The sequence below is a fragment of the Ambystoma mexicanum genome, chromosome 10 (assembly GCF_040938575.1).
Source record: "Ambystoma mexicanum isolate Mex_15411 chromosome 10, UKY_AmexF1_1, whole genome shotgun sequence".
NCBI lineage: Eukaryota > Metazoa > Chordata > Amphibia > Caudata > Ambystomatidae > Ambystoma > Ambystoma mexicanum.
The window spans coordinates 776,930,733-776,956,444 of record NC_090932.1 but is presented as its reverse complement, the minus strand read 5'-3'; positions in this window follow the sequence as shown (position 1 = coordinate 776,956,444).

Below are 25,712 nucleotides of genomic sequence, written 5' to 3'. Positions count from 1 at the left end.
GGTGGGATTGAGAAAGAGGATTGCCTTACTGATGGCACAGGCCAATGACAACTTGAAGGGTGGACACATACTGGTAAGACATTGGTATGACCAGAAAGCTTGAATTGTTCATTTTACCCTAGGCCAACACATCCTGATCATGAATCCTATAAGAGCCAGAGCTTTGCAGGACAAATGGTTTTGTCCTTAACACATTGTTGAAAGGATGATGAGGTGAACTATTAAGTTGACCTGGAAGACCTGGTTAGGCTTCCAATGTGTTCCATGTAAATAGGGTGAAGGCTTTCATCCCGAGCGATGAAAGGGAGGAGGTGTCTGAACCTCGCACTGACCTGTTCCAAGGCAGCCCTTCTGATGGTTCCATTAGGGTATCAGATTGTCCCTTCAACTGACATAACAACAGCTGGGTGAGGTGAAGACTTTGCCTAGGCAGTTTTCCCCCTTGCTTTACCTAACTCCAGGCTTAACACATTGGTGTAAGCATGATTTTGACACTGGAGATAGTGTGGCTAGCAAAAGTACGAGTTATATGATGTCAGATAAAGTAAGGGTGCACATCAAGTTAACAAGATGTTTAATCTTGGGGCGATAGAGCCTTCTAGTTGTCCTGAGTCCAGCCCAGTGGGGTTGGTACCAAAAGTAGGGACTTCAGATTTAAGATTGTCTTCTACAGAGCACTAAATGCTGTCACTCAGACAGATGCTTATCCCTTACCAGGAACAGATAAGTTGGTGGACAAGATAGGCGCTACCAAGTACCTTTTGTGAGAAACCAGAAGGTGTCTCACCTGCTAGTCCCGATGGCCAGTGTAGAGAAAAGGGGGCACCTGGCTTTTCCCTGACGGTTCCAGGTACTACAGGGTTTGTGTAAACAATTGGTCGGGGCAACCCCTGTCAAAACAACAAGGGGTTGTAGTAAAGCAATATAGAATTAAAGATGAAATATGTTCTGCCTAATTGGCATACTGAGACATAGAGAGTTGACACAATAGTGTTTCAGCCTATTGCATGTGGGTAGCTCCAAGTATAACAGCCTTCATCAGGACAGGAATTGTGGTATAGTTTCCTCACAGCCTATGGTATGGATCATGCTCTAATGTCATAGCAAGGGAAGTCTGATGATGCCAGCAAACAGGTGGTGTTTCCAAACCACAGGTAAGGTTAGTGTGTGGAACTGCTAGGAATTCAATGAGTACCCTGCGTACATGGAGGATGTGGCACAATAAGGAGGCCATCAGCGGGACCTTCCAGATGATTATTCCATATTAGCGAAATATAAGCCTGCTACAACATCATTGCTGCTGTCAGGGTTGAATGACTAATCAAATCAATAATGTGCCTGTGTGTGACTGGGTACCAGAGTCAAGCAGATCCTCCATGAAACACAAGGGTCTGTATGTTGTAAATCACCAGATGATTAAAAAGTGTACCAATCTGTATAGCACATTGTTTTGTTTTCCGTTACCAATTTGTTAGGTTCACTATGCTTTTCCAGTATGTTATGTTCATCAATTTGTCTATATTAAAACACAAAATAGAATTTTTTGCTTGAAACCCCATTGAATTGTCAGTGTGTTCTGTTGTTGTGTTGACCGGGTCGCCCTGACCAATTGTTTACACATACCATTTAGGTGGTCAGGACACGGCCATTGCTTTTGGATCTAGTTCCTGGGGGTGCGGGAGTATCACCTGGATGGGGTCTTTGGGGAGTGGGATGCCGGATGGTGAGACGCGGTATCCCCTTCCCTGAAAGACCTTTTCCCCATCCTACCAGATAAGATACCTAGGAACTCACCCTCCCGCCCCCTTTCACAACACAAACACTTTCTCATGGACAGCTCGCTATGAGAGAAAAACAGACTAACACCAGAGTTGTATACCTGGCATGTCCCAATACAATGGTCAGGCAGAGTCAGGCAATTACGGACTATCACGCACACCTGACTTCCATTACACTTCCACACACGGATAAAAGGCGAAGCATGAGAGTACACTCTGAGCGAGACAAAGCACACAAGGAAACAACAGTTCCAAGATGGCAGTTTAACATGAGGAGAAAGACAGTGAAACAGAAGGGATTGCGAGGAGGGAAGTGCCCTTGACCTTTTCGACAAGGAACTGTTACTTTCATAAAACCTTGAGAATAGAAAGCGTAAAACCAGGAAACCAAGCTGAAGAATCCTGCATTGTGTGACGAAGTTACCCAGGACCCTCCCGTGTTGATAATCAAGGCGGGGAGAAACGCCTGCTTCTCCCGTGGTACTGTCCTTGGCTCCCACAATGAAGAGAGAAAACGAACTGACCCCCGAGCCTTGACATGTCCCAACACAAGGGTCGGGCAGAGTCAGGCAATTACTGATAATTACACACACCTGACTTCCATCACACTTCCCCACATGGATAAAAAGCGGACCATGAAAGCACACTCTGAGCAAGGCACAACACATGAGGAAGTAGCATTTCCATGATGGCAGTTTCCTAAGAGGAGAAAGATGGCAAGACCAGAGAGTGTTGGAAAGAGGCAAATACCCTTGACCTTTTCGGAGAAAAACTGCTACTTTCGCAAGCCCTCGACAATAAGAAAAATAAGACCAGGAGTTTAAGCTGAAGAAAGGTGCATTGTGTGTTGAAGGTACCAGGGGCCCTCCTGCATTGATAGCCCAGACGGGGAAGAGCAATTGCTGCCGTGGTACTGTCCTTTGCTCCCACAACAAAGCAGCATCAGTAAAGTCAGCACAGCCGGTGAGTCAGGGAGACTGATAGCAGACCGGTCTGTATTAGAACCAAGGTTGCAAGCGGCAACATTATATGAAGAAATCTGCAAAGAACAGAGTGTGAGGCATATGTGATGAGCGACACAAATATAATCGAATATCCAAGAAGTGACTGAACATTTGAAGGAAAGACAGATACCATATACAGAGTAGTCCTGCAATACATGGGTGCTCATTCAAAGGTCTTTGTCAGGTATCTAACTGAGGGAGTAAAATTGTGAAATCAAAGTGGTCCTGCAACAGGTCAAGCTAACCCTGTGCACATTTGAAAGTCTGTGATAGCTAATATGAACTGCAATTGGTCTAAGCATGGCTGAGGGAGACTCATTGGGAAATGAAGGATCTGGGCCCGGCTGAGGGGGATCCTGGGTGAACCGTGAGTCACCCGAGAAAAGATATTCTATATGCATTGAAGAAGGGGATCTGAACCCGGAAGAGGGGAATCCAAAGTAAAGATTGTGGTATAAAAGGGATCTGAGCCCGGCTGAGAGGGATCAAGGGTGAGACACCCGAATTGAACACTAGAAAGAGGAGAGGAACTTTGTGTTTATTCTGTTCTTGTACACAGGCCGTCTGAGTCAAGAGGCTTTGGAAAAACAACAGGATTTGCAGCACAGATGGCCCTGATGTTGGTAATGGAAATGTGTCCTCATGCCGAAGAAGCCTGAGAGTGTGCTATGCTCGAGTCAACCACCTTGTCCCATGCTGAAAATGTGGGGTAGGGAGGCCAACAGCCTGAACATCCTGACTCATTTTTGTGAACACTTCTTTCTTTTTCATGAACATTACTTCACACTATTTATATTTAGCGGTAAGGATTGGCAAACGTTTTTTTTTTAGTATAGGACCTTTTATTTTTATGAGACTCCATTAGGACTGCATTATTATTATTTGATGGCCGTAGCTTGCTCCCATCTGTAGATATAGGATTAGATAGGCGTTTATCACACTCTTGTTAAAGTTCAATAAACACTGTTGAACTGTGGTCACTTGTGTCTGTCTTACCTTGATACCATCCCTTTCTTACACTTAGCACCTTTAATCTCACTGCAGGGTATTGGAAAATATCCCTGACAGAAAATGCCAAGGAAAAGACAGCATTCGCTGTGCCTGAGGGACTTTACCAGTTCAGGGTAATGCCCCTTGGTCTCAAGAACGCACTTGCCACTTTCCAGAGGCTCGACCACCATGTCCTGAATAGGTTAGATGAAATCTGCATGGCATATCTGAATGATATAGCATTGTTCAGCCCTACTTGCGAAGAATATGTGAGGCACCTCAGTATTGTGCTGCAGGCCCTACAGCAGGCCCACTTGACCATAAAGGCTACCAAGTGACAGAATAGCCAAGGTTCAGTAAACTACCTTAGGCATGAGGTTGGTGGGGGCAGGATTCAGCCTCTACCTTGTAAAGTACAAGCTGTAAAAGACTGGACAACTCACAGAACCCAAAACCCAGGTGAGAGCTTTTCTAGGTATTTTATGGCAGACTATGGCACAGTAGCTACCCCTCTGACTGCCCTCACTACTCCAAAGAAACCTACGAAAGCTTCTTGGTTTGAGGAGTTTTATAAGGCCTTCCATGTCCTGAAAGCTTTCCTGTGTCAGGCCACTGATCTCAGTGCCCCGGACTAACAGAGACCTTTCATTGTGCAAACAGATGCCCCTGGCCCTGCTGTAGGTGCTGTACTTTCACAGTTAGATGACAAAGGCAGGGAACATCCTATATGTTTTATTAGTCGCCAGCTTAAGGACAGAAAGCGCAGGTGGGCAACTGTGAAGAAGGAGTGCTTTTCTGTTATGTGGGCCCTTACGAAGCTGAGAATCTACCTCTTTGAGACTCACTTCACTGTGCACACTGATCATAAGTCCTTTTATGCGGCTAATGAACATGAAGAGAGAGAATCATAAATTGTGCAGGTGGTCATAAGCCTTTAAGGCTTCGACGCCACTATTGAGCATAGGAATGGTACCCAACATAGGGTTTATGGTCAGTGCATCGAAAAAGATGCATCGAAAAGACAATGCACCGTAAACTAGTCATTGAAAATAAATGCATCTAAATTCTATGTTTTACATTGAAAGTACATATCTATTGAAACTTGTCCATCGAAAATAGCAATGGACATTTTCAATGGATATGCACTTTTAAATGCAAAAGATAGCATTTTGATGCATTTATTTTCTACTTTAAAACTTTACATGGAGATGTCCAGTGCTGAAATTTCGGCACTGGCCAGCTCCTTGTAACGATTTAATGTTTATTTGTATATTGGGGGGAGTTCCCCCAGAGCCCTGCCAATCCCCACACTCATCCCCCTTAACCCTAACCCTAAATCTAACCCTTAATCTAACCCCTAATCTAACCATTAATCTAACACTTAATCTAAACCTTGATCTAACCCTAACCCAAACTCTAACCCCAACCCTAAACCAAACCCTAACCCTAACCCTTAATCTAACACTTAATCTAACCCTTAACCTAACCCCTAATCTAACCCAAACCCTAACCCAAACCCTAACCATAACCCTAACCCAAACCCAACCCCTAACCCTAATTCTAACCCTTGCACTAACCCTAACCCTTGCCCTACCCTTACCCTAACCCTAATTCTAACCCTTGCCCTAACCCTAAATCTATACATAAAAATAGCATCGAAATCCATCAAATTATATTCAAAGAAAAGTCATTTAGATGGAAATGATTTTCGATTAATAAAATTCGATGGTAGTGACTTAGATGCAATTGAATTCGATGAAATGTCCAGATACCCCAACATAGCAATGCTGAGTCGCTGTACAGCATGTATAAAGAATGGAAGATGAAACCCATCCAGGGGTGGATTAGATCCCCCTGTCCATAGTCTGGTGGGACAAGTGTTGGGAAAGAGTTCTCTTTTTGCAATTTTCACTCCATAGTTCCTAAGGACCCCCTTTATTTTTGCTCTGTTTTCAGACATGTTCTGACTTTTTGAAGGGAAGTAAAGCCTTCAGCTTCACTTCCCTTGACCTTTGCTCATTGTTATGGGGCAATCGATCAGTCCTTCATACTATTAGTACTGGGAAACTTTGTTTCCCTTTCGAATTATTGTAATTTTTACCATTGTAAACAGCACCTTACATTGCAGTGCAATGGGGATTTATTTGTATCACCCTAGCCTTTTACTCTTGGGATTTTTGGTTAATGTTATATGCGCATAAATACAAACTGTTGGCAGAAGATACATTAGTACAATGTTTGCATTATTTTTATTGTGGACAATCATATTTACTGCGTATGGATACTAAACGTGACTAGTGCCCCACTGTATATGTGCTTGCTTTTTGGCCATATTGTTGTTTGGTTTTCATCAGCCTTGCCACATCTGGAAATTCCTTATAAGGACCTGGACTTGCCCAGGAAGGTGGCTGCTTTCGAAAGGCTAGTGATGCGTGTGTGTGTGTGTGTGTGTGTGGTGTGTGTGTGTGTGTGTGTGTGTGTCATGTTAGGCATACAAGGAAAAGGTAACGAGACAGGCAGTAATGTATGTGAATAACAAAAGAGTAATGAACAGGATTACCACTGGGGAAATGGGAAATGTATTGGACCAGAACACAGTACAGCCTTCAGTGGGGTTAGCCAACAAAGTTGTTGATGCTGGTGGTGGGGTGGTCATCCCTACGGATTCTATTGGGGCTAAGAATAAAAGGAGTAAAAAGATTTTTAAAAATTGTGATAGCCAACAAATTACAAACTGTGTGGCTGATACATCATTTGATATAGAGAAGGGGGTACCACGTCTCACCATCCGGAGTCCCACTCCCTGAAGTCCGCTCACCCAGGTGATCCTACCGCACTGGTCCACCCCAGGAACTGGATCCAAAAGTGATGGGCATGACCCGGCCACCTGGATGACAGATCCCAGGGACTAGTGGGTGAGACACCTTCTGGTTTCTCACATGCCCTTCCCCAATGTGATGTAGCTGCATCTCTTTCACAGGGAAACAGAGAAAGGAAATCAACGTTCCCCTGGTCTTTAACTTTTCTGTGCTGTACAGTGAAACAGTAGGGTTGCAGGTCTAGGAACCATCGCATGGCTCGAGGGTTAGAGTTCTCTCGTGGCTTATCCACACTAATAGAGAATGATCTGTGACAAGCATGAACTTCCTTGCTAGGAGATAGTATCCTAGATGGGTGATGGGCCATTTGATGGCAAGGGCTTCTAATTCTAACACAGAGTCGTTCTTATCACGTGGGAAGAGTTTCCGACTAGTGAATAGGATAGGGTGGTCTAATCCATCACAAACTTAAGACAAAATGGCTACTAAACCTGTAGGAGAGGTGTCAGTTTGTAACACAAACTCTTTCAAAAAAATCTACTACCTTTAGGATTGGGTTCTAGCACAGGGTTTGTTTTAAGCTGTTGTAACATACATCGTCCTCGTCAGTCCAATGAATCTTCTGGGGTTCGGCGTGGTTTAATTTGTCTGTCAACCTAGCTGTTCTGTCCGTGAAATTCGGGATAAACCTACCGTAATAACTGAAAAATACTAAGAATGCACTGAGGTATCTCATGTTCTTGGGCATGGGGGTATATAGGACGACTTTCACTTTTTCTCTTTGAGGCAGTACACTGCCATTCCCTACAAAGAAGCCGAGGCATTTCACAGCTGATTGAGCCAGATTACATTTGGATGGATTGGCAGTTGAGCCGGCTTCTCTGAGGTCTCTCATAATAGTAAAGAGATGGGAAAGATGGTCTTCCCAAGTCTTACTATAAATGACTATGTTGTCAATATAAGCCCAAAAGAAAGGCTAATATCCTGTCCATAACTTGAAACACTTGTGTATAGGCGCGTTATAAATGCCATATCATATCATATCATATCGTAAGCCGTTGGAAAATGGCAGGGGCCCCGTGTAGGCCAAAAGGGAGGACTTTCAACTGGAATAGTCCCAGGGGCGTCGAGAAATCTGTCCTTTCTTTATTAGGTCCATGTACTGGGACCTACCAGTACCCCTTGGTTAAGTCTAGGGTTGAAAGGAAGGTCGCATTTCCGAGTTTATCAATTAATTTGTCGATGCGTGGCATAGGATAGGCATCGAAGTCGGAGATGGCGTTGACCTGTTGGAAGTGTGAGAACCAGAAGGGGATTGCGAGGAGGAAAGTGCCCTTGACCTTTTCGACAAGGAACCATTACTTTCATGAAACCTCGAGAACAGGAAGCGTAAAACCAGGAAACCAAGCTGAAAAATCCTGCATTGTGTGTCGGAGGTACCCGGGACCCTCCTGCGTCGATAATCAAGGTGGGGAGAATCACCTGCTGCTCCCGTGGTACTGTCCTTGGCTCCTACAACAAAGCAGTGCCAGTGAGATCAACACAGCTGTTGCGTTGGGGAGGCCATTAGTAGACTGGTCTGTATTGAAACCAAGGTTGCAAGCGACAACATTGTATGGTGATCACTGAAGCGAACAGTGTATGAAACACATGTGATAAACAATGGGCCTCATTAGGACCCTGGCGGAGAGGGTATTACGCCAGCGTAGTGCATGGCGTACCTCTCCGCCATACTACGAGTTCCCGTAGCGCCATGGAGGTTTTCTCCGCCTGGTTTTACCAGCCGGAGAAAACCATGGCGCTACGGGACCTCGTTGTTAATTACGCCACCGTATTTTACGGTGGCGTAATTAACTCCTTCCCCACTCCCATTATACCCTATGGGGCAAGAATGGGAATGGGGAAGGGCAGAATGGGGATTGGGGATTTACCGCTCCGCCGAGGTCGGAATGGGGCGGTAAATCCGCCAACCCCCATGGCGCTATCGGCGGCTTTCCGCCATGCTTCGCGGTGCATTTAGCACCGCGAAATCCGCCTGGGTCGTAATGAGGCCCAATGTGTAAAATTGAACAACAAATGAGTGATTGAACTTTGAAACCAAGATACAATACCTTTGACAGAGTGGTCCAGTGTGTGTGCTCATTCAAAGGTCTCTGTAAGGTACCCAACTGAGAGGTGGCAAAAGCGAAAGAGTGGCAAAGGATTGTGAATCGAAGTGGTCCTGCAATGGGTCAAGCAAAATCGTGTGCACAATTGAAAGTCTTCGATGTTGATACAGTAGAGAAAGTTGATGACATAGTAGATAAAGGGAGAGGGAGAGCAATTGAAAACTTTGGGTTAAAGCAAGTTTGTGTTAAAGTGAATAAAAATTTGGTCTGATTAAACATTGTGTTGAAATGGATCTGAGCCTGGCTGAGGGGGAACCAGGGTGAACCGTGAATCACCCGAGAATTTCTCACTTTCACTTTTGCCACTTTGCAGCTAAATACTTTACAGAGACCTTCGATTGAGCACCCATACAGTGCCAGACCACTCTGTCAAAGGTATCGTATCTTGCTTTTATAGTTCAATCACTCATCAGCAGCTCAAATTTACTTGCGTTTCTTATCACACACGTTTCTAACAATGCTCGTTCCAGTGCTCGTCATACAATGTTGCTGTTTGTAACCTTGACTTCAACACAGACCAGTTTTGTATCTGTCTACCCAACTCACCGGCTGTGTTGATTTCACTGACGCTGCTTTGTTGTTGGAGCCAAGGTCGGTACCACAGCGGCTGGTGCTTCTCCCTGCCTTGATTATTGGCGCGGGAGGACCCCAGGGAATCTCTGACACACAATGCAGGATTCTTCAGCCTGGCTTCCTGGAAAGTAACTGTTCCTTGTCGAAAAGGTCAAGGGAACCTTCCTCCTTGCAATCCCCTTTTGTTTTGCCGTCTTGCTTCTCTCATTCAGCTACCATCTCGAAAACTGCTGTTTCCTTGTGTGCTTGGCCTCACTCAGAGTGTGCTCTCGTGCTCTGCCTTTTATCCATGTGGGGAAGCTTAAAGGAAGTCAGGTGTGTGTGTGATGTCAGTAATTGCCTGACCTTGCCTGACCATTGCATTGGGACACGTCAGGTATACTGCTCGGCAGTCCGTTTTCTCTCATAGCGGGTTGTCCGTATGAAAGTGATTGTGCTGTACAAGGGGAGGGGAATAGAGTTTCTAAACATTGAACCTGGTAGGATGGGGTAAAGGTGTTACAGGGAAGGGGATCCGGTGTCCCACTCCCACTCCCTGAAGACCCCTCACACAGGTCATCCTCCTGCACTGGTACACACTCAGGAACTGGATCCAAAAACGATGGCCGTGTCCTGGCCCCCTTGATGACAGATCCCTGGGGACTAGTGCGTGAGGCACCTTCTGGTTTCTCACACTAGCGATTCCCAGGACTGCAGCTGACATGCACGTGGGGGTCTGCTATACCCTTGTGTATGTTATATTGTGTCCTAACTTCCTATTTTTGAAAAATGGTCAATCTCCCGAAATTACCTATACTGATAGCACAGAGCCGTCCCCGCTCCACCCCTGAGCAGGGCACATGGGTGGGGTTGGTTACATTTCATTATCACCACTACTCAGACCGGTATGCCAACCTTGTGTCCTTGACTCCTAACTTCCTATTATTGGAAAGGTCGCAAAATCATCAATCTCCCGAAAATCCCTTATACTGATAGCACAGGGCCTGACCCCGCTGTGTGCAGGGTGAATGGATGGGGTTGGTCAGATTTCACTATCACCAGTACACCCCAGACTGGTATGCCGAACTTGGGGCAAAATGTTAGCCCACCAACTGTTATGGGGCCGGAGCCGACCCCGAACATACAAGCCAACTTTCACAAATCTGATAGCACAGGGCCAGACCCCACCCTGTGCAGGGCAAATGGGTGGGGTTGGTCAGATTTCACCATTGCCAGTACACCCCAGACTGGTATGCCAACCTATGGCCAAAATTTCAGAATTGACAATCTACCGAAATCGCTCATACGGATAGCACAGGGCCAGCCCCCACCTTATGCAGGGCGAATTGTTGGGGTTGGTCATATATCACTATCACCAGTACACCCCAGACTGGTATGCCAACCTATGGCCAAATTTTCAGCCCACCAATTGTTATGGGGCTGAAGCCAACCCCGAACATGCAAACAAACTTTCACAAGTATTTACATAGATTCTGGGGAGACTGTCGCCTATGGTTGAATAGACATTGGACAACTGTGGAATGTACTAAGTGATGGAGTTTGGTGTATAGTGCTATTACTAATAATCATAGGGTCTTCTGGACAATTGTCAATGGTGCTGTGAACCACAGTAGTGATGTCTGCAGTGTCTCTGAATGTGACAGCATATGGATGCCACATTTTGAGGTCCAACTGTACTATCTGATTTGGCTGAGACATTGTTAGAGCCCAAGGCCTAAATCCAGTTGTGGTGGCTTGACACGTCGAGACGCAATTTGGTCTTTCTGACAATATACCCCTCAAGAGTACAAAGGACAGATTGAGATGATTATTGCCCGAAAATGTTTGTACACCTTGGTACTCAGACAGCTGGCTGCAAGAAAAAGTAACCAAGTATTAAAATTTGGCTGAAGGTACTGTTGTCACAAAACAAGATGAAGAACTGATACTCACAAGCAAGAAACTCAAAATGGGACTGAATACTCCCAAATACTCCCGAGCTAGATTGGTGAGTACCCTGAAACAAGAAATGCAACAATTACCGAAAGGACAGTAATGGAAGGAAACAAAGCATGAACCAAAGTGTATGGGCTTATCAATTGAGTGGACAGGTGAAAAACAGCAGGTGAATTCTGGTGAATGAAGCGGTAGTCCTGGAAACCCAATGTCCTGTTTCCTATTCCCACCAGTACGAGGACGCCTAAAGAGTCATTTGATCCTTGCGACGTTTCACTGATGTTCTTTGATCCTTGCGCCGATGCGCGACAGTTCTTTATGTACTTTAAAGTCTTTGAGCTGAAAAACGGAGGATGAAGAAATGACTGTAGCTGGAATAATCCAAATGGCTTTGGCAAGCGGGGTAAGATGTGAAGAGGACCAAGCAGTCCGTGAAAGTTCCAAGGTAAGCAGTTAACGGGTAAGACTTGAAGAATGACGCAAATGCAGTCCGTGGCCGTTCCGGGTCTTGTAATGATCAGGTAAGACTTGTGGGATGAGGCGATGCAGTCCATGGACGTTCCGGGTCTAGTAAGAGCAGATAAGATTTGTGGGAGCAGACGATGCAGTCCGTGGACGTTCCGGGTCTAGTAATGAGCAGGTAAGACTTGTGGGAAGAGACGATGCAGTCCGTGGACGTTCCGGGTCTAGTAATGAGCAGGTAAGACTTGTGGGAAGAGACAATGCAGTCCGTGGACATTCCGGGTCTAGTAATGAGCAGGTAAGACTTGTGGGAAGAGACGATGCAGTCCATGGACATTTCGGGTCTAACAATGGGCAGGTAAGATGAAGGCAATAGACAAGAACAATGCAAGAAGTCATATAGAAAAACAAGGAGTCAAGGAACCAGGAGACAGAGTAACCAGATGCGTAGCTAAGAGTTTTTGCAAATTCAGAAGCACCGCTATGCGCGGGGGCGGGGCTTAAATACTGGTCAGGGGACCGCACGCACAGCGTGGCGTCGTCGGCTTGACAGCCTGCGCCAATGCAAAGGATGCCAGCGTCTCCCCGGCAACCCATAACGTTTCCTGAAAGGGAGCGTGTAAACAAACGAACCATGATTCTGAGGAGTTACAGAGTGTCCCGCTTTGGAGTGAGAACCGTTCACTCTACTGTGTATTCTGGAATGTTTGCATTTACGCGGAACTCCTTTATGATCAGATGCAGAACCATTAGTGGAACCCTGACAGTTTCCTCCCCCAAAGATGCATCCCCGGAGCGAGTGGCCAGGAACCTGGACACAAGGAGGGGAGCATGTACGTTTGACTCAGGTTCCCATGTACGCTCCTCCAGACCATAACCTCCCCAATCAACTAGGAAATGATGAATCCCACGTATCGTTTTCAGATCCAGAATAGCTTTGACTTCATACTCCTCCACCCCCTTGACCATCACAGGCGCAGGGCGAGAAGGAAGGCGGGTACCCGCAGGGCATGGTTTCAAAAGGGAAACATGAAAGACTGGATGAATCTTCCATTGGGAAGGCAACTCTAAACGAACACCAATGGATTGAGTACGTCTTTGACAGGGAAGGGACCCACAAAACGAGGAAGTAAGCATCTGCGACCAGGCAAGTGGAGGTTCTTAGAAGCCAACCAGACCATAATTTCCAGGTTGATAATCGGGAGCAGGGGTCCGATGCTTATCAGCATAAAACTTAGCTTGCCGTTGAGCGGCCTCAAAGTGGTCTGAGACCGTTTCCCTCAAAGAGAAGAAATCACAAATGCAACCCTGGGGTGCCAGATTGCCCGTGGTAGCGATCACATCCTCGGGAAACGACCTAGGGTGTAGGCCGTACAGGGCAAAGAATGGAGTGTTACCCGTAGATGAATGGACAGAATTATTGTATGCATATTCTACTGCTCCCAATATGTTTAACCATGATTCTTGATGCTGAGCAATCAGACAACGTAAGAATTGTTCCATGGTGGCGTTCACCCTTTCTGTTTGCCTGTCTGTTTCAGGATGATAGGCCATGGAATACCTTCCATCTTTCCCGAAAGCATCACTGGATATCGCCAAAACGGGAGGTAAATTGTGAACCACGATCTGTAATGATGATCTCTGGTAACCCAAAACGACAGAAAACGTTCGACAAGAACAATTCCGCTAGGACCAGAGCAGAGGGTATGCCCTGGCAGGGTACGAACAAGGCCATCTTAGAAAAGTATTCAACAACCACCCGTATGGTATCAGACACTCCGACAAGAGGTAATTTTACCACAAAGTCCATAGAGATCATTAGCCAAGGTTTCTTTGGAATGGGCATAGGCTGAATCAATCCCATTGGCTTGGAATCCATACCTTTGCACTGAGCACAAATAGCGCAATTCTTAATGTACTCCGGAACATTTTAGACATCGTAGGCCAGAACGCCCATCGTTTTAATAACTCAAGAGTCTTGCGTCTCCCCGGGTGTGCAGCCATTAAAGCATCATGGCACCACTGTAGAGCCAAAACACGGGTTTCAGGTGTAGGGAGGTATAGCCGTCCCTGTACATATGGCATGGAATTGACGACTTCCATCTTAAGGTCGTGTAGTTCAGGAGGGCTAGTCGCCATCCAGGATTTAATCAAACCCTTCAAAGAAGAATCAACATGACAGGAATAGATGACAAACGACGGCTGTAAAACCTTCCCTTCCCGGAGAGGTGTCTGTCCACCATCATTCAATCTAGATAAGGCATCATCCTTGGAATGTAAACTGCCAGAACGATAAGTGATCTGGAAGTTATACATCGAGAAGAATTCATGCCAACGCGCATGACGTGCGGTGGTACAACGCACTGATTTAAGAGCAAGAAGATTACGATGGTCGGTGAAGACCTGTACTGGTATAACAGTACCCAATAGATGATGTCTCCATACCAGGAATGCATCACTTATAGCCAGTAGTTCACGTTCCGTGATAGTATAGTTCATCTCCTACTTGGTGAGTTTTCTAGAATGATAGGCTACGGGATGTAGAAGGTCAGTCTCCTCACATCTCTGGGACAATACAGCCCCCACAGCCATATCAGAGGCATCAGCTTCAACAACAAATGGCAGTTTTTGATCTGGATGCTGTAGCTCAGGAGCTGAAGTAAACATGGACTTAAGTGTATTCAAGGCTTCTTGGGCTTGATCAGACCACACAAAGCGAGACTTAGAGCTGGTTAGTGCAGTCAAAGGAGCTGCAATAGCAGAAAAGGAATGTATGAACCGCCTGTAGAAATTTGCAAACCCCAAAAATGATTGAAGGGCCTTTCCATTATTCGGGACAGACCAGTCCAATATTGCTTTGACCTTATTGTTACTCATCTTGACACCCTCCCTGGTGATATCGTATCCTAAAAATTCCACCTGATCAGCATGAAAGACACACTTCTCCAGTTTGGCATAGAGACTGTTTTCACACAGTCTCTGTAAAACAATGGAGACCTGTTGAACATGTTCCTTATATGAAGAGGAATAAATGAGAATATCGTCAAGATATACAACCATGAACTGGTCCAGTAGATCCGTAAACACATCATTGATGAAATACTGGAACGTAGCTGGGGCATTACATAGACCAAATGGCATAACCAAGTATTCAAAAAGACCATATTTTGTCTTGAAGGCTGTTTTCCATTCATCGCCTTCTCTGATTCTCACCAGATTATAGACCCCCCTTAAATCAAGTTTAGTAAAAAACCTGGAAGAACCTAGTTGATCCAAAAGGACTGATATCAGCGGAATGGGATACTGCTTCCGGACTGTGATTGCGTTCAGTTCTCGGTAATCGATACAGGGGCGCAGATCTCCCTCTTTCTTGGGGACGAAGAAAAGAGGTGATGTTGCTGGGGACCTTAAAGGACGGATGAATCCTGTCCTGAGTGCTTGATCTAAATACTCCTTTAACACTACATTCTCCTTTTGCGTAAGTGAATAGATCCTACCAGAAGGAATACTGGCATCCGCCAATAGTTTAATCGGACAATCATAAGGACGATGCAGAGGTAGTTTTTCTGCCTCCTTTTTTATCAAAAACGTCCTGAAAGGAATCGTATTCTTTAGGAAGGAGCTCAGTAGATATCGCCCCAATAGTACATGTTGTATCCAGGAGCAAGAAACTCGGATTTCCGGGTTCTAACTTGGATACATGACAAACCCTCTGACAATGGTCCAACGTAAATTCAACTGAACGCGCTATCCAATCAATGGTAGGATTGTGTTCAGTTAACCATGGCAAACCCAGAATCAGCTTGAGTTGTGGAGCTGAAATGACATCAAAATGGATGGTCTCTGCATGATTGTCACCTATGGACAGCACCAGGTCAATGGTTTGTTTCGTCACCAAACCAGAAATCAGAGATGTACCGTCAACTGCATTTACTAACTCAGGTGTTTTCTTGGAAATCAATCGTATGGCATGCTCACGAACAAACTGTGCATCCACATAATTACCCAATGCACCTGAGCCCAGCATGGGTTCCACAGACCAGATTGTTTTGGATGTGGAAGACAAGGTAGCCAAGACTGAGAAATGAGCCAATGATTTGGGGTCCATGACAAGTTGACTCGACAAAGGGACCCCGCCTATTGTCGAGCTTTGGCGTTTCCTGCCTTCTTAGGTTTCTTGGGACATAGTTTAAAAAAATGACCAGATGAACCACAATAGAAACAGAAATGGTTAGCCCTCCGGAGTTCCCTTTCTGAGGGTGTGAGTGGACCTCGAATGGCACCTATCTGCATTGGCTCGGAAGTTGACGCAGGAGTCAACACAGGCGGAACAGCTGGGATGGCTCTTTGTTCACCCTTTCGTTCTGCCTTGCGGGCGTCAATCTGTAACACAAGGTCAACCAACTCCGGGAAACCATTAGGCACGACCGGTACCATTGCTAGTACATCCTTCAAACTCTCCGAAAGACCTTTATAGAATAAAGCTACTTTCTTCTCATCTGACCAATCAGTTTCTGCAACTAGTTGGTTAAATCTTGCCAGATATTCCAAAAAGGTTTTTTCTTTTTGTTGTAAAGAAAGCAATTCCAGATCTGTTGCCTGTGACTTATATCTCATATCAAAAACATGGGTCATAGCCGTAATAAGTGCCTCACAACCATACAGAAGCGGGCTACTTTGCTCCAGCAGGGGATTGGCCCATATTGCAGCAGTACCCCCAAGATTAGATAAAACAAAAGCCACTTTTGTAGTAGCATCCGGAAAGGAGGCAGACCTACACAAGAAATGTAAACGGCACTGATTAATGAACGTTCTATAGGTCTTAGGATCCCCTAGGAACCTTTCTGGAGGAGCCAACGGAAACTGTGCTGCCAGGTAGACAGGACTTGAATCAGTTCTCGTTGGAGCCCTTCCTGAAGCTGAATCTGCTCCAGGGGTAGGTGCTCCGGCTCCTGCCTGCAAGCCAGCATGTAACTCATTGATACGACGTTGAGCAGCATCATGTGCTGCTGTCATATCGGCTCTAAGGTCAGCCACCTCCTTGGATAAAGCCGCTAAATGATCTACGGCTTCTTCCATTTTTAAAGGCTTCTGAATATGTTAGAGCCCAAGGCCTAAATCCAGTTGTGGTGGCTTGACACGTCGAGACGCAATTTGGTCTTTCTGACAATATACCCCTCAAGAGTACAAAAGGACAGATTGAGGTGAGTATTGCCCGAAAATGTTTGTACACCTTGGTACTCAGACAGCTGGCTGCAAGAAAAAGTAACCAAGTATTAACATTTGGCTAAAGATACTGTTGTCACAAAACAAGATGAAGAACCGATACTCACAAGCAAGAAACTCAAAATGGGACTGAATACTCCCGAGCTAGATTGGTGAGTACCCTAAAACAAGAAATGCAACAATTACCGGAAGGACAGTAATGGAAGGAAACAAAGCATGAACCAAAGTGTATGGGCGTACCAATTGAGTGGACAGGTGAAAAACAGCAGATGAATTCTGGTGAATGAAGCGGTAGTCCTGGAAACCCAATGTCCTGTTTCCTATTCCCACCAGCACGAGGACGTCTAAAGAGTAATTTGATCCTTGCGCCGTTGCGCTGATGTTCTTTGATCCTTGTGCCGATGCGCGACAGTTCTTTATGTCCTTTAAAGTCTTTGAGCTGAAAAACGGAGGATGAAGCAATGACTGTAGCTGGAATAACTCAAATGGCTTTGGCAAGCGGGGTAAGACGTGAAGAGGACCAAGCAGTCCGTGAAAGTTCCAAGGTAAGCAGTTAACGGGTAAGACTTGACGAATGATGCAAATGCAGTCTTTGGCCGTTCCGGGTCTTGTAATGAGCAGGTAAGACTTGTGGGATGAGGCGATGCAGTCCGTGGACTTTTCGAGGCTAGTAAGACAAGGTAAGATTTGTCGTAGGAGAAGTTGCAGTCTGTGTATTTTCCGGGTCTAGTAATGAGCAGGTAAGACTTGTGGGAAGAGACGATGCAGTCCGTGGACGTTCCGGGTCTAGTAATGAGCAGGTAAGACTTGTGGGAAGAGACAATTCAGTCCGAGGACGTTCCGGGTCTAACAATGGGCAGGTAAGACGAAGGCAATAGACAAGAACAATGCAAGAAGTCACGTAGAAAAACAAGGAGTCAAGGAACCAGGAGACAGAGTAACAAGATGCGTAGCTTAAGAGTTTTTGCAAATTCAGAAGCACCACAATGCGCAGGGGCAGGGCTTAAATACTGGTCAGGTGACCGCACGCACAGCGTGGCATCATAGGCCTGACAGCCTATGCCAATGCAAAGGACGCCAGCGTCTCCTCGGCAACCCATAGCTTTTACTGAAAGGGAGCGTGTAAACAAACGAACCATGATTCCGAGCAGTTACAGAGCGTCCCGCTTTGGAGTGAGAACCGTTCACTCTACTGTGTATTCTGGAGTGTTTGCATTTACGCTGAACTTCTTTATGATCAGATGCAGAACCATCTAGTGGAACCCTGACAGACATCACCACCCACATATTAGGTTTATATGGGGGCTATTCTAACATTCTGAAAATTGCTTGCTCTGTGAAAACTTCTAGCACCCCAGATCCAGATGGCATTTGCAATGTCTTGATTAAGGCAGATCCAACTGCATGGGCTGCTGTGTTACATTGCGTATTCCAGGGGATCCGTATTATGCGGTGTATTCCCTCCTCTTGGAGGGACAGTCACATGGTCCCCATTTACAAGAAAGGCTGCTGAAAAGATCCTTGTAGTTTTCGGTCACTAGCCATGTTGGATGTCTCGGCTAACATCTTTGCGAGGGTCCTGCTCAATGAGCTGAATCTATGGATCGTGGAGAATAATATCATCCCGCTAAATCAAACTGGCTTCTAAAAGGGTTATAACACCACAATCAACAGGCTTGCACTTATTACCATCGTACAGCAGGCCTGGCTTATACATAAACATTTGGTTTATGTGCCCTTTGTTGCCTTTAGTATGGCCTTAGATACAGTGGACAGGCGCAGAATCTGGGTTAAGCTGAGAAACTGGAATATTCCGAGGGGCCTACTGAGTATGATCATACAGTTACATTCCAACATTACGGTCAGAGTACGCTAAAATCAACAGGGTGCTATGACAAGCTGGTCTAACACACACTTAATACTTGAGCAAGGATGCATTCTTGCACTCACACTCTTTAACCTTTACTTGGCAGACCTGGGAGACGGCATAAATAATCCTGGTGTAGTACATACTAAATTGGGTGACCGCATCATTCAGTGGCTAGCTTATGCCGACAACCTAGCTTTTCTAGATCTTACTCCTTCGGGCCTGCTGCTCCCTCTAAACCTTTTGCACTCCTATGCTCAATTGAATTCAGTCAGAATTAACATTAATACAACCAAAATAATTGTGTTCTGTCCACAATACAAGCAGGCACCTCATTGGAAGTGGACATTGAATTAAGAAGGCATAGAAGTGGTCCAATCCTATAAATATCGAGGAATCCATCTTGATTCCAAATTGGATGGGGAACTGCATTTGGATCAGGTGCAGCTAAAAACAGCATAGGTCGGGGTAGCTACTATATCTTTTTTGTATAAAGTTGGAGGGTATTCGGTTGGGGTGCTTATTAGATTGTATCTATCTAAGATCCTTCCCATAATCCTGTATGGTGTGGAAATGTGGGCCCTAAAAAGAATCCCTTCTCTCATCAAGTTAGTGCAGAGCACTCTGAGATAATTCTTTAAAAATGTAATGTCAGGAGCCTTTGTCGTGCTAAAATATACTTGAGTTTTTTTCACTATCTACTGGAAACTTACGAATGCCTGTGAGGGGATTTTGCTATGGTTCCCTAGAGATGCTCTTGTGACTCGGAAAAAGGTTTTGAATACCTGACATCCATCTAAAATACAGGATATTGCTGAGTTTTGGGTCAACCAAATGTCGGGGCTTCTTTGAATCTGACGTTTGGCAGGTTTAAATGTCTTTTGTGTGATTATCTTTTCAACCATAGCCAGGATCAAGAAACAGTTGATTTATGCACCAAATCCACCGCAGCTCTGTGTTTTACTTACTTATATGGATGAGAAGCAACTGTGATGAATCCTGCAGAGTCCTCCAGAATCCCTGCCTAAAGTCTCCTCTCAGGTGGCCAGGGAAGGGAGCCGCTACCTGATCCTAACCCTGGGAGTGATATTAATCGGTGCATCACCTGGGAGGAGAAGGTCACCAAGGGAACAGCGTGATTCCGTTAGGAGAAACGCAGTACTCATCTTCTTCAGACGGTGAACCTTGCATAATGCCAGGATACCTAATGGCATGCTGTCAGAATCATCCAAGGTCTTAGTGTTGAAAAACCGTGTGGTCAATATAAAAATGATCGATATAAAAATCAGAGAATCAATACCATCATTTCTGTTCGTTATGATTCCCCTTTGGGTATGATCTATAGAACCCTGAACCAACCAGTAATTCCTTTAAATTCGACTTTGAATGGTACATTTGATAACACCTTTAAACAGAGCAAATTGATTAAGGGTAAAATAACTCAAAACATTAGAGACTTCAAGTCCCATAATGTTTTGAGTACTGGGACGAGGAAGAGGAGCTCAGAGGCACAGAACTCTGATGCATAGTCTAGTGACTCTGATGACCCTCACCTGAGCGGGACTTTTAAATACTTAAGGCCCCTTCAGGTGCAGGTCATTAGACCTCATCAGCAGTGGGAGCAGCAGAAGCAGGAAGAAAACGCCAGGATCGCTTCTGTGTTTCCAGCGAGTTGCGGTCCTGAGAGAGTCGTAAGAGTTGTGGCTTGGAAGTGCAGATATCGTGCAGCATGAAGCGGTGTGTATGCTGGCTGTCCCGCGGGAAAGAGGAGCTCTCCTAATTCTGTGCAGTGCTCTGGTGGCTGGCTGGCGAGCACTGGAGTATGCGAGGAGTGAAGCAGACTACATGCACAGAAGGTGCGAGCACTGGAGATGTGACCAGAGCTGTCAGGCGTTTAAATACCAACGCGGAAAGAAGAAGCTAAAACAGCAGTGGGTCAAATGGAAGCACAGAGAAAGACCAATGAGTTGGCCTGTGCGAGGTGACCCCGGGGCACTCTGTGACAGACCGCTGACTGTAAATAAACATTTTGAATACCGGACTAATGAATAAAAGTACTTTTGGAATAACCCTTATATTAAGAGAGACTGAATGAAAAAAGATAATATTCTGCATTGCCAATGTAAAGAGAGGGCAATACTTGATCAAAAGAACCAGCATTGCCAAAGTAAAGGGATGGCAATATCGGATAAAGAGAACCAGCATTGCCAAAGTAAAGCGAGGGCAATACTTAATCAAGAGAATCAGCATTGCCTAAATCAAAGAAATTGGACAAGACTTGAAAAAAACGGTAACTACCATTGCCAAAGGAAAGAGGGGACAATACTTGATCAGGAGAATCAGCATTGTCTAAGCCAAAGAAAGGCAATAATAAATAAGAGGGAAACACGCTTCCCTAGAGAGAGAAACCTAAACAAGAAACATTATCAGCAGTTCATTGGTGGAGTAAAAGAAACTCAAAGAATGGCAGGAAAGAAGCCCTCCTTGTAACAATTATCAAAGGGAAGAGGAAATTAACATGTATTGCATATGGCAAACAAATCAGTGTAACAAACGGAATCAATGTGTATTATACCCTTATGAAATAAGCTATGAATGTGAGTGTTGTTGAAAGATAAAGACCTTTATAAAGTTTGAATCAGGCCTCACTACAGAGTGCTTGTAGTAGTAATATGAGTTTTATCCTGGCAGGCAGTACACCAGGAAAGGGGTTGTTACTGGTAGTCCTGGCATGTTAGTGGACCAGGAAGAAGATATAGAAGTATTGCATTGTGATGAAAGATTGTGGTGGGAGGAATGTGGCAAGGCCACTAATGTGTTTGATGAACTGTGATAAAGCCATACAGATAAAAACATTGTTGTTTACAAAGAAGAAATGTGAAGTAATTGTCTTTTCCAAAGAGGAGAAGTTATATTCAAATACTAGAATTGTGAAGACAAAGGGCCTCTTTCCGAGGGGTGCGGTAAGCAGGGACATCATTTGGGGGTCGCCAGAGGTCGCAAGAGCGACCGCTGGCGATTGGCCAGCGACCCCTGTCAATCTCTTGCGACCTCTGGCCATTGACCAATCAGAGGAGGAGGGGGCGTGGCCACAGCGTGCTGCGACGCTTGTGTTGGCCTCCATTTTGATTATTTCACGACGCGAAAGTGAACGCGTGTGGTGCTTCTCGTCTTGCTGCCAGCTGAGGCTGAGTTTGTTGTGTCCAGCTGCATCCACCCACGTCGATCCACCCCTGCTGAAGGAGGAGGCCAGGCCAGTGACTGTGACTGACTTCGTCAAGGTGAGTGAGTCGAGAGACTCGAGTCGAGCGTGAGGTCGCCGCCGACGGCAGGCCGCAGCACCAAATTCATTTAAAATGAATTTGGGTGCCCGACGACAGGCCGCAGGCCGCAGCACCAGATTCATTTTACTGACGTGCAAATATGTGCCGGCGGCGGCCTGCAAGCTGCCGCCGGCATATATTTGCAATGTAGTAAAATGAATTTGGGTGCCAACAGCAGGCCACAGCACCAAATTCATTTAAAATGAATTCGGGTGCCGACGGCAGGCCGCAGGCCGCAGCACCAAATTCATTTTACTGACGTGCAAATATGTGCCGGCGGCGGCCTGCAAGCTGCCGCCGGCATATATTTGCAATGTAGTAAAATGAATTTGGGTGCCGACGGCAGGCCACAGCACCAAATTCATTTAAAATGAATTCGGGTGCCGACGGCAGGCCGCAGCACCAAATTCATTTTACTGACGTGCAAATATGTGCCGGCGGCGGCCTGCAAGCTGCTGCCGGCATATATTTGCAATGTAGTAAAATGAATTTGGGTGCCAACAGCAGGCCGCAGCACCAAATTCATTTAAAATGAATTCGGGTGCCGACGGCAGGCCGCAGGCCGCAGCACCAAATTCATTTTACTGACGTGCAAATATGTGCCGGCGGCGGCCTGCAAGCTGCCGCCGGCACATATTTGCACGTTAGTAAAATGAATTCGGGTGCCGACGGCAGGCCTCAGGCCGCAGCCTTTTACAGTAGGTGCGGGCCTATGATGGAGCAAGTTAAACTTTAAGTCCTAGCATGCAATGTACTTTGGGTTAAAAAGTCAAAATAAAGGTGCCAGGAAGGAGCAAAATGGCAACTCTGTACTTGCACACGCCAATACTATTTTCATGCGAGGCTATTCATTTGCAGAGTTGCACACTGGGTACTCATATTAAAAAAGCTGATCTTTCAATCTATATCTAAATTGGAGTTATTTACTTAGACATAGGTTGTCCTGAAAGCCCTGGTGTAGATGGGGCCCATGAGGGTTCTACCTGGAGATGCCTGCTCTCTATCAATATGTAACAGGGCCCGTAGGCATCACTATAGGTGAGCTGTAATGTCTGGTATGTGCCATTGCTTTACATGTGATGCCAGGGGTAAGGTACAAATGAGGGCATGTTTCCACATCTGCACCCACCAGGTTTCAAACATTCCACAGGGATTACTGTTTTGCGGCCTTAACTTGATACAATTCCCCCAACCTCACTCCCCCATCCCCCACATCCGCCAGCACTAGACGGGCAGACTTGGGAGTGCCATGACTAAAGACTTTGAGAATAAGGGTGTGGCGAGAAGTTGGGGGTGGCTCATGTAAATGAGGTGCAGTATTTGCATCAGAAGGGCAAGCTGGGAAGTGAGAAGCAGAGCGAGAGCAACAGAGTCCATTCAGATGAGACACCATGCGCAACATGTGACAGCAGGCGTTTCTAAATGTATGCATACCCCGGAAGCCCTCTCTGCTCGGCGCACCGGGCAATATGCGCTTTGTTCTCTGACCCAACCGTCGGGAAGCGTAGGTCCGCCTGTTCTGCAGGGCCGCCCGAGAGAGCCATGTTTGCAGCTCCTTCGCTCTAGTGTGGGCCTCTCGAGAGACTCTGTTACCCAGAGAGGGCAGCTGAGGGGTAACTGGATGAAAGACAAAGCAAACAGCTGCCAGGCCCCGGCTTAATTATTTCCAGCTAACCCAGAAGGAAGTTGGAGAAAGAAAAGGATAATTGTGAGAGAAGGGACAGAGAGAAGGGAGTAGAAACAGATAAGAGGAGAGAAATGAAGGAGTGCAGTTGTACCTATGCATGATGTGTAGCGCACAGGCTATGCAGTGACAGCTCACACAGGAATCAAATGCAGTTATGGCTGTTCCCCTGGTCCTTCTGTCCTACTTTGCCTTTTCCTTCCACAGAGGTCTGGAGGGGATCTACGTGATCCGACCGCGGCTGATTTTCCTGCAGCCGAATGCATGTGAAATGTATGAACCACAAAAGTATGGTCGGACCTTATTTTTCGGTCTGATCGTACAATTCCCTGTATGCAACCATTTTTCCCATCATGGTCATAGTATATCGCCCTTGGAGATTCAAGCATCCTTCAGCCTGGAAACCATCTCTAGTGTATAACTTGTCCCTATGGGCCCTGCCCTGAGGTCCAGTGTACATGAAAAAAGAGAAAGTAGAAGGGTGTTAACCATGCATGGTATGGTTAAGAGGAAAATAAGCCTATTCAGCAAAACCCTGTGTAGTGTCATTTCCAGGAAACCCAAGAGAATAAAAGAATCTAAGAAAAAGTTGGAGTCACCACAATGTTTGGGTCAAAGTGACCATAGAATGCAAACTGTTCTATGGTTACTGTGGGAACCCTTTCCTCCTGCAGGGGGAGGTATAGGCAGTATGTATTGGTAGATCTGAGATCACTGCACTCAAGATGCACTTTCAAAAGATTCACATTAAAAGGGAGGATATATCGACACCAGCGGGGTGCTGACCAGGGGTGTTGCTAGGTCTGGAAAAGATCAGGGGCTAAGCTAATGTCGGGACTGGCGGGACTCTGGGCTAGGTAGTATTTTGGTTGAAGCCTCTCAGCTTCTATCCGGGGCTACAACCAAAAGACCCGGGGCTATAGCACCGCAGACCCCCCTAGCAACGCCTCTGGTGCTGACACAAGAACTCAGAAGACGGCATTCTTGAACCACACCTCCTGTTTGTCTATGTGAGTAGCACCCAACAACACACACGCAGGAAATTGCAAACAAGACATTGCAAAAAATTGCAATATTGGTTGTTTCCAGTGGCTGCAGGGCACATAGGAACACCCGGGGGTTTCTTAACAAGATTATTGCTTCTGTAAATGAGGTGGGGCTTGGGGTAATTCGTATGTTATGTTGCCAGCATTTGCAAAGCGCACATCTGTCAATGGTACAAACTTGCAGCACTGTGCAGGTTGCAGAAACATGCATCCACACTTTAGACCTGCATTCGTGGGATAGACATGCGTACACACAGAGAGGTGCTTGTACCTCTGTTCTTGGTTTGAGATCCCCGAAAATAAGCTTGGGGAGGTGGCGAGGGCTCTGTGGAGTACTGAGTAAGGTAGTCGACCTAATGAGCTGCAGACATTTGGAACCTGCTGGCTCTGTATCAAGTGCTCATGTTGGCTCATCCATGCAGGGCATCGCTGTGGTGCCTTGCCGCACCTCTCTCCCCCAAGCAGGAGCAGGACTGGAGCCAGGAGGGCACTGCGATGTGGCAGGGCCAGGGCGTCTCTGTTTTCTCTCCCCCGCCGGCCAGGAGCAGCCTTTCGTTGTCCAAACAAAAAAAGAAGAAAAAAAGAAATCGGGAGTCCTGATTTCTTTGTTTCTTCTTTTTTGTTTTGCATGCATGTGCACTGGGACCACCTCCTGCCGCACACACCAGTAGGGGCCTTGCTGGAGGAGCCAGCCATTGTCGGCGTTTCCTGTCCTGACTGCTGTGCTTCGCACTGGCACACTCAGTTTCTTCTGCGAATCAATAGCCCAGTGTCACTATAATAGGAAAACGCTACCTTGTAGGAGGTAACATTTTCATTCTTTACCATTAATTTCCC